Raw genomic sequence first — 11,702 nt, forward strand, 5'->3', positions numbered from 1 at the left:
CCATTGTGAAACTGTGCTCAGCCTTGCCCCTGGCTGGACCTACAGATGGGAGTGGCAGCCAAGAGATTGGGGAGGAGAGGAGAAATCGCCCGGGTCTTGCAGTCCACCGGATTTGTCTTTCCTGAACAAGCACCAGCCTTCACCTCCTCCCCACCTGCAGAGCGGTGAAGGGCCCCACTCGCCATCAGGAAGCTGTGGATGTAGCTCCCTGAAGGGAAGGGAGAAACAGCTTTGTGCCCAGGACACCCACACTCTTGTGGGGGGACCTCTCTGTGGTCCACTGCCTTGGTGATCCACAGCAGTCTCTGCCCCTCGGGGGCACTTTTGGAGGCCTGGATGCTAAGAAAGCAAAGGAGAAGGTGGGAGAAGATGCTGAGAAAGCAAAGGAGAACGCAGGAGGAGCGGCACAGCCACCAACCAGCCCTGGAGCGCAGCACTGCGGGGAGTGCTGGTGCACGTGCCCAAAGTGAGAGGCCCCACCTCTCAGGGAGCGGGGTTGGGCAAAAGGACTGTAGCAGAGGATGGTTTCGATCCATCGACCTCTGGGTTATGGGCCCAGCACGCTTCCGCTGCGCCGCTCTGCTCCCCCCCAGCAGCTTTGTGGGGAGATGGCAGGGCCCTCCCTGCCACTCCCAGGCACTGACCGTGCCAGCTCTTGGGCTCGGGGGGTTGCCATTCCTCCTGCCTGGGCCTGGTCCCACAGAGGAAAAAAGTCTCCCCCGGGAAGCCCCAAGGCCGTGGGCCCGGGCTGAAGCCACCTTGGTTTGCCCTTATGACACCATCTCCTGCCTGGCACAGACCCAGGGGAAAGCGGGGAGTTTGTGTTTGCCCAACTGAGCTGCCTCTGCAGGGGAGGACAGAAACTCCAGAGCCGGGGGCAGCCTGCCTGCCTGCATTGTGCTGGGAGCGCTTGCTTCCCAACGAGTGGATGAGTGTCTGATGCTCTCCTAGCCAGGAAAAGGCTCCCCTCCACCTGGAGTCACGTGCCTCTCCTGCACACAGTGCTTTCCTTGTGCAGGCTTGGTGAGCCCTGGGAGCCCCCGGTGGCTTTCTGCCCTGGAGAGGCAGGTTCCACCTCTGCTGGTGACCTGCTGCTGACACACTTCCTCAGAGCCACTGCCCAGGCCAAGCTTGAAGAGCTGCGCTAGAGTGACCCCTGAGCCCAATGGATGCTCTCTTGCTGCCATCCCATGGACATTTTTAGGCACCTCCATTTCTGTCTGCGGCAGAGGAAGGAGGAAGCCCCAAACCAAGTCAACCCTGTTGGCCCTTTGCTGCCCTACATGACTGTGTTGTGGCAGGGCACCCTGCCAAGGGGGAATGCCCCATCACCTGGAAGGACTCAGGGACTGGCTCTGTCTCTTGCAAACTGCCCTGTGCTCACCAAACACAGGAGCTGCGGTGCTTTATTGCAAACCAGTGCTGGAGGAAGGGAAGGGGAAGGGAGGGGAGGTGAGGGGAGGCGAGGCGAGGGGAGGCGAGGAATTAAGTGATGTTAGGAACTGGTGCAGGCTAGAGCAACGATTCCCAGGCACTTTCCTGGCAGTGCCCTCTTTCCCAGGGTCCTGGACTTTTCTGCCTTGACAAAGCTCTGCCTCAGATGTGCCTTCCAGGCCCGCCAGCCTTGGAGGAGTGTCAGGGCTCCTTGGCCTTGCTGGTGAGCTGACTGGCAGCTGTATTCAGTGCGGTGTCTCCGCAGCTGTGTTCAACATGGTGTCCAGGCACTCTGGCCTGGGGCCCAGAGGTGCACCCCCTCCCCTCGGAGCCCCTGGTCTTCCTGGGTGGGAAGGAAACCCAGGCCTCCTGCATGTGATGGTGCAGGAACCAGAAGATCGCAGAGGTAGGCACTGCTTCCTCTCAGGCTTGTGCAAGGGGAGGGAAAAATATCACTGTGGATGCCCATTCCTGCATAGCGGAGGTGAGCAACTGTCTGGGAGAAAACAGGCTTACCTGTAAGGCAGTGGGGGAACCTGTGAGGGTGTGACCACCTTGAGAGCAGTGGTGCAGAGGGCACAGCGAGCTTAAACCTCGCCTGAAAAATGGGCTTGTTTCCCTCCCTCCCCACTTACAGCTTACGCCAGGCAGCTTTGGGTGCCACTGTTATTGCAGGTGGAGGAAACAAACGCTGCACGGTCCCGTGCAGTGGAGAGACCCGTGAAGGTGCTCTAACTCCATTTCAGTCAGTGAGAGGCAAAATTAAGTCGTCCATGTCACTCTTAAGCCCTTGTTGCTCTGATGTGTTGATCCATCTAAATATTGCACGGTGAACCCATGGTTTTCACAAGCTGAGACTGAGAGTAGGCTTGATATTCTTAGGTTATGTGATCAAAGCTCACCCCCCCACACACACAAAGGAGTGCAGGGAGTCATTGGCTGGTTGGGGAATAGTACCTTGCCCCAGCTACTCCCAGGCCTATCACAGGAAAGCAATCAGCCCATCAGTGGCTCGTTTCCACAAGCACAGAAGAGTGCCGAGGCACAACGGCAGGTGAGGGAACCCAGACAGCCTGCCTACTGAGAGAAGGGACACCCTGTCTGGGCTCCTCCCCGGGCTTTCCCAGGACAGCATCAACCCCATTGGCCAGGTGTGAAACCCATCACGATGAGTCAACAGGAGTGGATCTCTGGGACACCTTTTGCCCAGAGGGGAGGTTCTGTCTGGAGGTACAGGACACATTCTGGGATGCAGGGGAAGAGCTGTCCCCACAGCTGTGTTCAACACGGTGTCCAGGCACTCTGGCCTGGGGCCCAGAGGTGTGCCCCCTCCCCTCGGAGCCCCTGGTCTTCCTGGGTAGGAAGGAAACCCAGGCCTCCTTGCATGTGGTGGTCCCAGTGATCGAGGAGGGCTGGAGAGGAGGTACCACCTGATGCCCAGCCCTGGGGAGGAAGCAGAGCTGCGGAAGTCCTGGAGCTCCAGCTGCCTCCCCAGGGTGAGGAGCCGTTTCTCCCTACTTTCCTCCGAGGGCTGGTGGCTCTAAGCAGTAGGGCTGGGACCTGCACTGCATGCAGGGTTTGAGAGGCCTTGAGTGGTGTAACCCCAGAGCTATGGCTGCAGTCCCCAGCGCCTGGTCATCAGCGTGGCATCTGGGATATGCTGACACCGGAGGGTGGTTTGGCTCTCCCTCTGGTATCTCCATGGCTGGAGGGGAGGAAGGGAAGGGAGCTGTGTGGAGGCATCTAGCGATGGTGGAGTGCAAATGTGTCAGGTCCTGAAGAAGGAAGAGAAAGCAGAGAGCCCAAGAGCAGGAGCTGAAGGGGAAAGATCGCAAGGAACCCACGGCCCCCCTGGTGTTGAGGGTTTTGAGAAGATGAGGAAGAGCCTGGAGAGACTGGGAGGGGACAATGTGTGTGCAGGGGCTGGAAAGAGGAGGCGGAGCCAGTCTGTGAACTGGGACGAGCAGGAGGAAGGCATAGGCCTGCATGCGTTGGTGGTATAGTGGTGAGCATAGCTGCCTTCCAAGCAGTTGACCCGGGTTCGATTCCCGGCCAACGCACGTGCTCTTTTCTTCTCCCAGGCGCCTGCAGAGGCATTTCCGTCTCTCCCATATGTAGTTCCTGCTAAAAGCAGCCCAGCTTTCCCCAACAAGTTCGTGTTCCCTAGGGAAGCCACTCCCCTTAGCTTGGTAGGCAGCTGGGCTCCTCACTGTGCTCTCAGGCACCATACCTGTGCCCTGCTCTTCCCAGCACACACATCAGTCCTGCCTCCACACAACCTCCGTAAACCCTCGACACCCCCCACCCCAAGCATCTCTCCCTGCTCTGGATTCTAAGGGTGGAAATACCCCAGTCCTGCTAGGGGTTCCTGCATGCATAAACCCACCCTCGGACTCTTCATCCATGGGGCTCCATGGTTCACGGAATCATAGAAGTGTTGAGGTTGGAAGGGACCTCTGCATTTGGGGATTACATAAGACATAATGTGGGATTTTCAGGGGAGGAACCAAAGGCAAAGGAAGGGAAGGATCTAGATGATTTGAGGAGGAATAAATGTGGGAAAATAGAGGGATATGCGGACAAAGAGGGGCTGGTTGAGCGTGAATGGGGCTGCTCAGTACACTTCTCTGGCCATGTCTTGCCTCTGAGCAGTGCAGTATGTCCTAGCTTCTTCTTAAATTCCTTTCTAACTGTTTTTCTGAGTGAGGGACTCCATTCTGCATGCCTTTGTGTGTGTGGAGGTCTAAGTGCCATGAACTGCAGTCAGACCACGGCGCACAGGGGCCTCTGTGTGTGTGTGGTGCCAGGAGCTGGAGAGAGCAGAATGAGTGAACTTAAGTGACAGCAATGGGGCGGGGCAGGGCAGGGGGGCTGGTAGACCCCTGTGGCTGGAAGACCCCTGTGTCTGCGTTGCCAGCAACTGGAGCAAGTGAGGGTCTGATTGCCAGAAACTGGAACGGGAATGTGGGTCAGAGGGCGCCTGTGCCTGGGGTATGAGCAGCTGGAGCGAGCGAGGGTGTGCAAGTGAGTGTGCGATTGCTAGCAGACATCAATGGTAACCATGGTAACCTCCACCCTCAGCAGCTCTGCCGCTTCTGTCCCTTCCATGTGCTTTTGCCAAGGCAGGCATTGCTGAAGGAGGAGGGGGCCTGTCTCTCCTGGGCTCTGTGGGGTGCCTCACCCTGCCTGTGCATGCAGCTCTGCCTGGGCTCTTTTCTGGCAGGAGGTGGAAGGGCCTCTGCAGGCACCTGGGAGAAGAAAAGAGCGCGTGCGTTGGCCGGGAATCGAACCCGGGTCAACTGCTTGGAAGGCAGCTATGCTCACCACTATACCACCAACGCATGCAGGCCTATGCCTGCCTCCTGCTCGTCCCAGGCACTCTCTGACCCTCGCTGAGCTTTCAAGACTATCCCGGGAGTCTGAGAGGGGAGAAAGATGCAGCAGAAGGAAAAAGAATAGGAAGCAGCATTGCCCTGCCCCTGCCTCTTCTCCTGATGCTGCAAAAACTTGCAGAAGTTTCCACATAGGACGCCTCCCTTCCCATCACAGAAGCACGTGCATCTCAGCTCTGGCCCCGTGGGAAAAACATGCCCCTGAGAAGAAAATCCATCCGTCCCCAGAGGAGAGCATGTCTGTCAGGAAAGGTGTGAGCCTGTGTGGCTGGGAAAGGAGAGAGGGGGTTTGCACGCGCCCTGGCGACTCTGGGGGGAAGCTGAGGATGACTAGAGGGATGGAGGGTTCACCGGGCACGCTGTTCAGCTGGAGGGACTGTGGCTGTGAGGCTTTGTCCAGGGCTGGAGCCTGGTCGCTCCAGGCAGCCCAAAAGGGGACAGGTGCCCCATAGTTGGCAGGATTCGAACCTGCGCAGGGAAACCCCCATGCGTTTCACGTCCATCGCCTTCCCCACTCGGCCACAGCTTCCTGCCCCAAACCTCTCAGCAGCAGTGATCACGTGCCCTGTGCAATGTCGTCCGGCCTGCTGCGAGTTCCAGGGCCAGGCTGCACTAGGGGGATGGGGGGGGGGGGAGTTCTCCTTTGCACTCTTTGGACACACCACAGCTGGGCACGCACAGACCCACAGACGAGCGCATTCAGACGTGGGCAGCAGGCAGGAACATGAGGGCTGCAATACACCCCAACAGAGGCACCACACCTGGGACTCCAGGGGAAGTGTCTCACTTACCTCCCAGTGCCTGCTGTGGAGTGAGGCGGACTGGACAGAAGGTGCCACCAGATGCCCAGCCCTGGGGAGGAAGCAGAGCTGGGGAAATCCTGGAGCTTCACCTGCCTCCCCAAAGTGCAGCGTCTTTTCTCCCTGTCTGCCTGTGAGGGCTGGGGGCTCTAAGCCCTGGGCTTGGGACCTGCACTGTGAAGGAGAAGTGCCTGCATGCAGGGTTTGAGAAGCCCTGAGAGGCGTAACCCCAGGGCTGCAGCAGCAGCCCCCAGCACCTGGTTATCAGGGTGACACCTGGGATATGCTGACACCAGGGCATCGTTTGACTCTCCCTCTGGTATCTCTGTGGCTGGAGGGGAGGAAGAGAAGGGAGCCCCGTGAGGCATCCCGTGATGGTGGAGTGCAAATGTGTCAGGTCTTTAAGACGGGAGGGAAAGCAGAGAGAACAAGAGTAGGAGCTGAAGAGGAAAGACTGCAAGGAACCCAAGGACCTCGGTCCTGAAGTTTTGAGATGGTGGAAAGAGGAAACACACAAACAGCGCTGTCTGCTGGTGTGGCGGTTTGTGTGGATGGTGACCAAAACTCAAGTCAAGAGACTGATTTTGCCTGAAATCCAATCTACTGCTCCAGGGGTGGGTAGGAGGCATTTCTGTCACTTCCTTGGGCCTGGTGCAGTGTTAGGGGCAGCCACCAGGCTGTCAGGGGGCAGCAAAGGCAGGGCTGCGCCACAAGGGAGGACGAGCTGGGAGCCGCAGGTGAGCACAGCACAGGCAGTGGCAGGGCCCTTGGCAGCTGGTCCCAGCCCCTGCTAGCACACAGCGTTGACATGGGAAGAGGTCTGTTAGTGGGACGTATATATACATCTATGTAATGTGGATTCCTCCAGCAGGGAGGCTTAAACACTCAGTCCGCCCAGTAGCTTGCCCCTGGATTCCTGGCATCCCCAACTGCTGGCACATGGACATACGAGGCCCCAGAGCCCGCAGCCCCGCTCCAGTTGCTAGTACAGGCACCCTCACACTCACACTCATCCTTACACACACACACAGAGCTCTCAGTCGACCCCACGGTCCCTCTCGCAGTTGGCTGGGACTCCCCCGGTCCCTCTGGTACCCAGCTCCCCTGGGGTCTCAACCTTAGAGACACACACACACACACACACACACACACACACACAGAGAGACAGACATACACTGAAGTGAGTCTCCCAGTCGACCCTCCCTGGATCCCACGGTCCCTCTGGCAGTCAGCCAGGACTCCCCTCACATGCCCAGTAGCCAGCTCCCCTGTGCTCTCACCCTTGGAGACACACACACATACCTGGCTCCCAGGTCACTTCACCTACTTGCCAGCTAGTCTGGCTTGATGTCTGCTAGCAATTGCACACTCACTTGCACACCCTCGCTCGCTCCAGCTGCTCATACCCCAGGCACAGGCGCCCTCTGACCCACATTCCCGTTCCAGTTTCTGGCAATCAGACCCTCACTTGCTCCAGTTGCTGGCAACGCAGACACAGGGGTCTTCCAGCCACAGGGGTCTACCAGCCCCCCTGCCCTGCCCCGCCCCATTGCTGTCACTTAAGTTCACTCATTCTGCTCTCTCCAGCTCCTGGCACCACACACACACAGAGGCCCCTGTGCGCCGTGGTCTGACTGCAGTTCATGGCACTTAGACCTCCACACACACAAAGGCATGCAGAATGGAGTCCCTCACTCAGAAAAACAGTTAGAAAGGAATTTAAGAAGAAGCTAGGACATACTGCACTGCTCAGAGGCAAGACATGGCCAGAGAAGTGTACTGAGCAGCCCCATTCACGCTCAACCAGCCCCTCTTTGTCCGCATATCCCTCTATTTTCCCACATTTATTCCTCCTCAAATCATCTAGATCCTTCCCTTCCTTTGCCTTTGGTTCCTCCCCTGAAAATCCCACATTATGTCTTATGTAATCCCCAAATGCAGAGGTCCCTTCCAACCTCAACACTTCTATGATTCCGTGAACCATGGAGCCCCATGGATGAAGAGTCCGAGGGTGGGTTTATGCATGCAGGAACCCCTAGCAGGACTGGGGTATTTCCACCCTTAGAATCCAGAGCAGGGAGAGATGCTTGGGGTGGGGGGTGTCGAGGGTTTACGGAGGTTGTGTGGAGGCAGGACTGATGTGTGTGCTGGGAAGAGCAGGGCACAGGTATGGTGCCTGAGAGCACAGTGAGGAGCCCAGCTGCCTACCAAGCTAAGGGGAGTGGCTTCCCTAGGGAACACGAACTTGTTGGGGAAAGCTGGGCTGCTTTTAGCAGGAACTACATATGGGAGAGACGGAAATGCCTCTGCAGGCGCCTGGGAGAAGAAAAGAGCACGTGCGTTGGCCGGGAATCGAACCCGGGTCAACTGCTTGGAAGGCAGCTATGCTCACCACTATACCACCAACGCATGCAGGCCTATGCCTTCCTCCTGCTCGTCCCAGTTCACAGACTGGCTCCGCCTCCTCTTTCCAGCCCCTGCACACACATTGTCCCCTCCCAGTCTCTCCAGGCTCTTCCTCATCTTCTCAAAACCCTCAACACCAGGGGGGCCGTGGGTTCCTTGCGATCTTTCCCCTTCAGCTCCTGCTCTTGGGCTCTCTGCTTTCTCTTCCTTCTTCAGGACCTGACACATTTGCACTCCACCATCGCTAGATGCCTCCACACAGCTCCCTTCCCTTCCTCCCCTCCAGCCATGGAGATACCAGAGGGAGAGCCAAACCACCCTCCGGTGTCAGCATATCCCAGATGCCACGCTGATGACCAGGCGCTGGGGACTGCAGCCATAGCTCTGGGGTTACACCACTCAAGGCCTCTCAAACCCTGCATGCAGTGCAGGTCCCAGCCCTACTGCTTAGAGCCACCAGCCCTCGGAGGAAAGTAGGGAGAAACGGCTCCTCACCCTGGGGAGGCAGCTGGAGCTCCAGGACTTCCGCAGCTCTGCTTCCTCCCCAGGGCTGGGCATCAGGTGGTACCTCCTCTCCAGCCCTCCTCGATCACTGGGACCACCACATGCAAGGAGGCCTGGGTTTCCTTCCTACCCAGGAAGACCAGGGGCTCCGAGGGGAGGGGGCACACCTCTGGGCCCCAGGCCAGAGTGCCTGGACACCGTGTTGAACACAGCTGTGGGGACAGCTCTTCCCCTGCATCCCAGAATGTGTCCTGTACCTCCAGACAGAACCTCCCCTCTGGGCAAAAGGTGTCCCAGAGATCCACTCCTGTTGACTCATCGTGATGGGTTTCACACCTGGCCAATGGGGTTGATGCTGTCCTGGGAAAGCCCGGGGAGGAGCCCAGACAGGGTGTCCCTTCTCTCAGTAGGCAGGCTGTCTGGGTTCCCTCACCTGCCGTTGTGCCTCGGCACTCTTCTGTGCTTGTGGAAACGAGCCACTGATGGGCTGATTGCTTTCCTGTGATAGGCCTGGGAGTAGCTGGGGCAAGGTACTATTCCCCAACCAGCCAATGACTCCCTGCACTCCTTTGTGTGTGTGGGGGGGTGAGCTTTGATCACATAACCTAAGAATATCAAGCCTACTCTCAGTCTCAGCTTGTGAAAACCATGGGTTCACCGTGCAATATTTAGATGGATCAACACATCAGAGCAACAAGGGCTTAAGAGTGACATGGACGACTTAATTTTGCCTCTCACTGACTGAAATGGAGTTAGAGCACCTTCACGGGTCTCTCCACTGCACGGGACCGTGCAGCGTTTGTTTCCTCCACCTGCAATAACAGTGGCACCCAAAGCTGCCTGGCGTAAGCTGTAAGTGGGGAGGGAGGGAAACAAGCCCATTTTTCAGGCGAGGTTTAAGCTCGCTGTGCCCTCTGCACCACTGCTCTCAAGGTGGTCACACCCTCACAGGTTCCCCCACTGCCTTACAGGTAAGCCTGTTTTCTCCCAGACAGTTGCTCACCTCCGCTATGCAGGAATGGGCATCCACAGTGATATTTTTCCCTCCCCTTGCACAAGCCTGAGAGGAAGCAGTGCCTACCTCTGCGATCTTCTGGTTCCTGCACCATCACATGCAGGAGGCCTGGGTTTCCTTCCCACCCAGGAAGACCAGGGGCTCCGAGGGGAGGGGGTGCACCTCTGGGCCCCAGGCCAGAGTGCCTGGACACCATGTTGAACACAGCTGCGGAGACACCGCACTGAATACAGCTGCCAGTCAGCTCACCAGCAAGGCCAAGGAGCCCTGACACTCCTCCAAGGCTGGCGGGCCTGGAAGGCACATCTGAGGCAGAGCTTTGTCAAGGCAGAAAAGTCCAGGACCCTGGGAAAGAGGGCACTGCCAGGAAAGTGCCTGGGAATCGTTGCTCTAGCCTGCACCAGTTCCTAACATCACTTAATTCCTCGCCTCCCCTCGCCTCGCCTCCCCTCACCTCCCCTCCCTTCCCCTTCCCTTCCTCCAGCACTGGTTTGCAATAAAGCACCGCAGCTCCTGTGTTTGGTGAGCACAGGGCAGTTTGCAAGAGACAGAGCCAGTCCCTGAGTCCTTCCAGGTGATGGGGCATTCCCCCTTGGCAGGGTGCCCTGCCACAACACAGTCATGTAGGGCAGCAAAGGGCCAACAGGGTTGACTTGGTTTGGGGCTTCCTCCTTCCTCTGCCGCAGACAGAAATGGAGGTGCCTAAAAATGTCCATGGGATGGCAGCAAGAGAGCATCCATTGGGCTCAGGGGTCACTCTAGCGCAGCTCTTCAAGCTTGGCCTGGGCAGTGGCTCTGAGGAAGTGTGTCAGCAGCAGGTCACCAGCAGAGGTGGAACCTGCCTCTCCAGGGCAGAAAGCCACCGGGGGCTCCCAGGGCTCACCAAGCCTGCACAAGGAAAGCACTGTGTGCAGGAGAGGCACGTGACTCCAGGTGGAGGGGAGCCTTTTCCTGGCTAGGAGAGCATCAGACACTCATCCACTCGTTGGGAAGCAAGCGCTCCCAGCACAATGCAGGCAGGCAGGCTGCCCCCGGCTCTGGAGTTTCTGTCCTCCCCTGCAGAGGCAGCTCAGTTGGGCAAACACAAACTCCCCGCTTTCCCCTGGGTCTGTGCCAGGCAGGAGATGGTGTCATAAGGGCAAACCAAGGTGGCTTCAGCCCGGGCCCACGGCCTTGGGGCTTCCCGGGGGAGACTTTTTTCCTCTGTGGGACCAGGCCCAGGCAGGAGGAATGGCAACCCCCCGAGCCCAAGAGCTGGCACGGTCAGTGCCTGGGAGTGGCAGGGAGGGCCCTGCCATCTCCCCACAAAGCTGCTGGGGGGGAGCAGAGTGGCGCAGCGGAAGCGTGCTGGGCCCATAACCCAGAGGTCGATGGATCGAAACCATCCTCTGCTACAGTCCTTTTGCCCAACCCCGCTCCCTGAGAGGTGGGGCCTCTCACTTTGGGCACGTGCACCAGCACTCCCCGCAGTGCTGCGCTCCAGGGCTGGTTGGTGGCTGTGCCGCTCCTCCTGCGTTCTCCTTTGCTTTCTCAGCATCTTCTCCCACCTTCTCCTTTGCTTTCTTAGCATCCAGGCCTCCAAAAGTGCCCCCGAGGGGCAGAGACTGCTGTGGATCACCAAGGCAGTGGACCACAGAGAGGTCCCCCCACAAGAGTGTGGGTGTCCTGGGCACAAAGCTGTTTCTCCCTTCCCTTCAGGGAGCTACATCCACAGCTTCCTGATGGCGAGTGGGGCCCTTCACCGCTCTGCAGGTGGGGAGGAGGTGAAGGCTGGTGCTTGTTCAGGAAAGACAAATCCGGTGGACTGCAAGACCCGGGCGATTTCTCCTCTCCTCCCCAATCTCTTGGCTGCCACTCCCATCTGTAGGTCCAGCCAGGGGCAAGGCTGAGCACAGTTTCACAATGGGCACAATGTACATGCGTGCACACACACACACACACACACACACACAGAGAATACGCACACATGACCTGGCCACATGTATGAATGCAGACAGAGAGCAGTGCTTTTACAAGCACCCGTAGAAACAGCAATGGCACTCACACTGGCGTCACCACCACAAATGGCTCAATCCTTTTCTTCCTCTCGAGCTGGTCAGGACTGGAGTTCCACCACGGACACAGAGACACCCTCTCCTCTCTTGATCCACA

At 58.2% G+C, this 11,702-nt stretch overlaps 4 non-coding genes across 4 annotated transcripts; 2 read left to right on the plus strand and 2 right to left on the minus strand.

Annotated features, from left to right (window-relative positions):
• The first annotated feature begins 3,422 nt into the window (after positions 1–3,422).
• TRNAG-UCC (transfer RNA glycine (anticodon UCC)) lies at positions 3,423–3,494 on the plus strand. Its single transcript has one exon. It is a non-coding gene; the product is annotated as a tRNA-Gly (tRNA).
• A 1,209-nt stretch (positions 3,495–4,703) lies between these two features.
• Positions 4,704–4,775, minus strand: TRNAG-UCC (transfer RNA glycine (anticodon UCC)). The gene has a single exon. It is a non-coding gene; the product is annotated as a tRNA-Gly (tRNA).
• A 3,188-nt stretch (positions 4,776–7,963) lies between these two features.
• On the minus strand, positions 7,964–8,035 carry TRNAG-UCC (transfer RNA glycine (anticodon UCC)). Its single transcript has one exon. It is a non-coding gene; the product is annotated as a tRNA-Gly (tRNA).
• A 2,838-nt stretch (positions 8,036–10,873) lies between these two features.
• Positions 10,874–10,945, plus strand: TRNAM-CAU (transfer RNA methionine (anticodon CAU)). Its single transcript has one exon. It is a non-coding gene; the product is annotated as a tRNA-Met (tRNA).
• The last annotated feature ends 757 nt before the right edge of the window (positions 10,946–11,702 follow it).

The sequence above is a fragment of the Struthio camelus genome, chromosome 12, assembly GCF_040807025.1.
Source record: "Struthio camelus isolate bStrCam1 chromosome 12, bStrCam1.hap1, whole genome shotgun sequence".
NCBI lineage: Eukaryota > Metazoa > Chordata > Aves > Struthioniformes > Struthionidae > Struthio > Struthio camelus.